Consider the following 4,284-nt stretch of genomic DNA (forward strand, 5'->3'; position numbering starts at 1 on the left):
CATTTATTTTTTTTATTTACTCTTCCAAGTTCTTCTTTTGCTCTTCTAGAGTCTTCTTCGTGTCCTTTATATCCTGTGCCATGCTCTTGTTGTTTGTATTTAGTTCTTTGATTAATTGCTCCAAGACTGTGTCTCCTCTGATCTTTTGATTTGGGTGTTTGGGCTTGGGTTATCCATATCATCTGGTTTTTTCATATGCTTTAAAATTTTCTGTTGTTTTTGGCCTCTTGTCATTCGCTTAACTTGATAGGGTTCTTTTAGGATATGTAGACTGATTCAAACCCTTATCTCTAATTTGTCAGATCTACAGGTTCATGGAGTACCCTTTAACTAACCAGCAGGTGGCATCTGTGAGCCACCTATTCCCCTCAAGTCAGTTCTCCCCCACTTTGTCTTTGTGGTGAGTGGGGGTGTGAGTCTTGTGGGATCCAATTGGTGCACCAAGCTTGCGTGTGTAGTTGGTGTTGCCCACCCTGCATATGGGGTGTGTGTCTGAGCAGTTAGGGAGGGGGAGTGGCTTTAATAATTAAATCTCCCAGGTATTCCTGGAGAATTAAAGGTGTTGCAATAGTCTAATCCTTCAGTTCAGTCTTGCCATAGTTTTTCTCTACCACTGACCCACAAGTCCTTGGTATTGGCATATGGTCCCTGGACTTGCAAGTGGGTCCCTTTTCCAAGCTGTGCACTCCTAGGTCCTCTGCTGAGGGACCTTGATTTATACAAGGTACGTCCACTTCAGGTACATCCACTCTCCTGATCACTTTTGAAATCTTTATCAGCAAGGCATGATATGACCTTCCTTTCCTTTCACAATGAAGAAAGAGTAAGTTGAACTTCACCCTTGATATTGATTTTCCAATAATTGGAGTTTGTTTTTTTATCTTAATCTGTATCCTGACATCACAGTTCCCCACCAGCCACCATCACTTCCACCATTGTTTCTTTGCAGTCACTGTTATTGTGCCATATTCTTTCTGCCCACCCAAGATGCTGACACCCACCACCACCCTCCTGGCACTTGCGTCCCTTGGTGCCGCAGTCTCACACCTCAAGGAATTTTTTGAGAAATCTTGAAGGATGAAATGGTATTCAATGGATTCTCAAGGGTAGTAGACTTATGTGAAGACACTTTAAAACATATTGAAGTGCACTGGACTTGGCCAAAATATGGGCGCCTGCTCTGTGGGTCCTGCAGGAATCTGGGCAAAGCATCTTATCAGACAATCTACAAAAAGAAAATGTAACTTTTACTGGTTTATTTAATGGGCTGAACTTGATAGGTTGTAAACAAGAAATGATTTCAATTTTTATTCATAGTTTAGTCTTTGAAACTTTTCTGTCAGATTTTCCTACCATGAAGTTTGTGGATATTTGGAAGACAAGACTGTAAAGCTTTTAGATTACTTTCAGGTATGAACATATGAAGATGCAAACTCAAAATACTAATCTGTAATCCATTTCGGTGACACACCCCCCTCCCCACTGCCTCCCTTCCCCTCACCAGCAGGTTTATCTTCTGAAGAATTCCAAAGACCAGCAGGGGTGTCCTGAGTTATGGTCTGTTCTTTCATTCCTCTTGTTCCACATTCTCCTTTACTCACTATGAGTTCAGTATTCTTTCACCCCACTCTTAGCCATCTTCTCTCTTATTCAAACAACTATTGCAAAAATAATGAGGCATAAGAGATGAGAAGAAAGAGCCTAAGGCCCTTTAACTTAGCTTGTGCTATTTACCGTTTCCACTTAGCTTTTGAATGTCTGCTTCCATACCAGGACTCAAATGCTAGCCCCTTCTTTTATGAGATATTTGTGTACATTGCTTAGTGGGCTCGTCTAGGTATTCCAAGCAAGTGTCGTGCAGTACTGTTCTAAGAAGTGTGACATGGAAATAGACAGCTATGCTTGCAAAAATTCAAATAAGACCATCATTGAATCAAAACCTTATCAGCAGCAGCTCTATGAATGCTTGTTTGTCACTGGGGCTGGGGAGTTTTTAACCCTCTTACAGGATGTTACTCATCTTTCTGTTACTGCAGTGAATGCACTGACTTTCCTCTGCATCTTTGAGATAAGTAAAATGTTTGTTTGGCCCAAACAATATGTAGAGCTTGTCTTTCAGTCAATCTTTAACTACTGCTGACATATGTTCCTAATGTGAATGTGTTGATTAATTGCAGAAGTGAAATTGAGGACTCCCAGGCTTAGTTTGGCAGCCCACACTCTCAACTAAAAGGAATATTTTTCAAAGGGATGGTCAGCTCTGTCAAATTAAGCATAGAAGTCAAGAAGTGATTTGTTGAATTAAGGAGAATGGGAACTGAAAAAGACTATTGGAATTATTAATTTAGATGTGGTGACCAAGAAGAGCAACATCAGTTCTCATATTGTAGTAGAAGCCATGTTGTGAGAAATTATGAATCTAATAAGAGGTTCTTTTTGACAAGAGGCAAATTGGTCCGATTTGAAGAAGCTTGTGGAAGGAGGTGCGAAGAAGACACCGTGAGCTTTACCCAGACACGTCTCCCTGTCTCCAGAAATGTTTCCTCCAGGTCCATTTGTTCCATGAGGTAGAAGGGAGTATCTTTCTCAGATTCAGTGGAGTCAACTCCCTTTCCTTCCATTGAAGATCATTTTTTGACATCCTATGCCCTTCTCAGGAGCTTCTGGAATATTATCAAAAGTGGATGGCTGAGAGTGACACAGAAAATGAGGACCTATTGAAAAAACTGGGACAGTACAAAGAAGCTTGTGAACGATGCATGAACTAGAATGGGATTTGCAGCAGAGGGAGGAAGAGATTTCTGAATTGCAGAAAGCTTAGAGATATGCAGATCAACCTCTTCCAGGAGCTGGGACATGTTTTACTTCTCTGCTCAGAAAATGTCCAACTGAGAATCAGGGAGCTAGAAAAATTGAAAAAAAAAAAATAGATTCAGAATCTCTTGGCTTTTGTGAGAACAGACACTGAAGAAGTGATTTATTTTTATAAGTAGCCTCCGAACAAAGTCAGCATTTTCCAAAAGACTGTACAGGCTGTAAATGTTTGTGAATAGAATGAATCCTCAACTTTCAAAGCAGTAAGTAAAAGAAGATCAGCAATGAGAGAGAGAGAGAGAGAGAGAGAGAGAGAGAGAGAGAGAGAGAGAGAAGAGGGGAGAGAGAGAGGGAGAGGGAGAGAGAGAGAGAGAGGGAGAGAGAAAGTCCTGAGAAATCCCACAGAGGCATGCTCACACAGGTGGGGCACCGCAGGCTCAGCTGGAAGAACAGACTAAGCTTTACAGAGAACTGGTAGAAGGGCTCATGGAGGATAGACATATCCACATTGAGGAAATACAAGTTCAGCATCAGAGAATTCAGGACAAAATCAAAGAGCTAACCAACAATATCCATCAGACTCAAGAACTGCTCTATGAGAGCACCAAAGGTTTTTTCAACTCAGATTTGAAAACCAACATAAAAGGAAGTCATGGATGCTTGAAAAGAATTGTTTGGTGTCAGAGATGAAACAATGCAGGATGCAACTTAAGGAGAAAGAAGATAAAATTGTAAAAGTCTGGCCGGTTGCACATGAGAGTCATCATAACCAAAATGAATATATTAAGTCCGTGAAGGATAAGTTAGTACAAGAGCAAAAGCCATCTAACATGTACCAAGAGCAGTGCATTTCCCTAGAAGAACTTGCCAGAATTCATGAAGAAGGAGTGAGGGGAGTATCGCACTAACAAGATGGGGAAGCGTTTACAGGTAATGACAAAACGCTATGTGGCTTTGGAGAATTGATGTACCTTGGAAGTAGGAGGTTTTAAGACAGATAACAAGGCTCTCTGGCAGAAACTGAAAGACTTGGAGCAAATGTTGTATAAGACAACACTTAACGCCCAGGGAGACCAGGACCTTGCCATTCTGTGTGAGGTCTGCAAGCGCAACAGACGGGCACAGAAGATACAAGGAGAACTGAAGAAACTTAAGTCCAAAGTGCTTGGTTTGGAGAATGAATTTAGACTCTGTTAAGGTCTACTTTTGGAAGTGGCCTCCATCTGGAAGCGGTCTGCTTCCCGAAACCTGAGAAAAAGGTCTTCTTCCCCAGAAGGTGTGGACATAGAGTTGAGTAGAGTAGTGGTATCCATAATTATGAAAACAGGATGAAGAATCAGGGGCTACTAAGAAAGCTTTTCTTGCAAATTTTGCTGTCCCAGTGACCACTTTTTTTTGGAGGGGGGGTCGATCATAATGTGAATTATTTACAGGTTTTCCTACATTTTTTTCTCCTATTTAAATGAACAG

At 41.2% G+C, this 4,284-nt stretch overlaps 1 pseudogene; it reads left to right on the forward strand.

Annotated features, from left to right (window-relative positions):
• Positions 1-1,882: 1,882 nt before the first annotated feature.
• LOC119543790 lies at positions 1,883-4,011 on the forward strand (annotated as a pseudogene).
• Positions 4,012-4,284: the final 273 nt, after the last annotated feature.

Source organism: Choloepus didactylus, chromosome 9 (genome assembly GCF_015220235.1).
Source record: "Choloepus didactylus isolate mChoDid1 chromosome 9, mChoDid1.pri, whole genome shotgun sequence".
In the NCBI taxonomy this organism is placed as follows: Eukaryota; Metazoa; Chordata; class Mammalia; order Pilosa; family Megalonychidae; genus Choloepus; species Choloepus didactylus.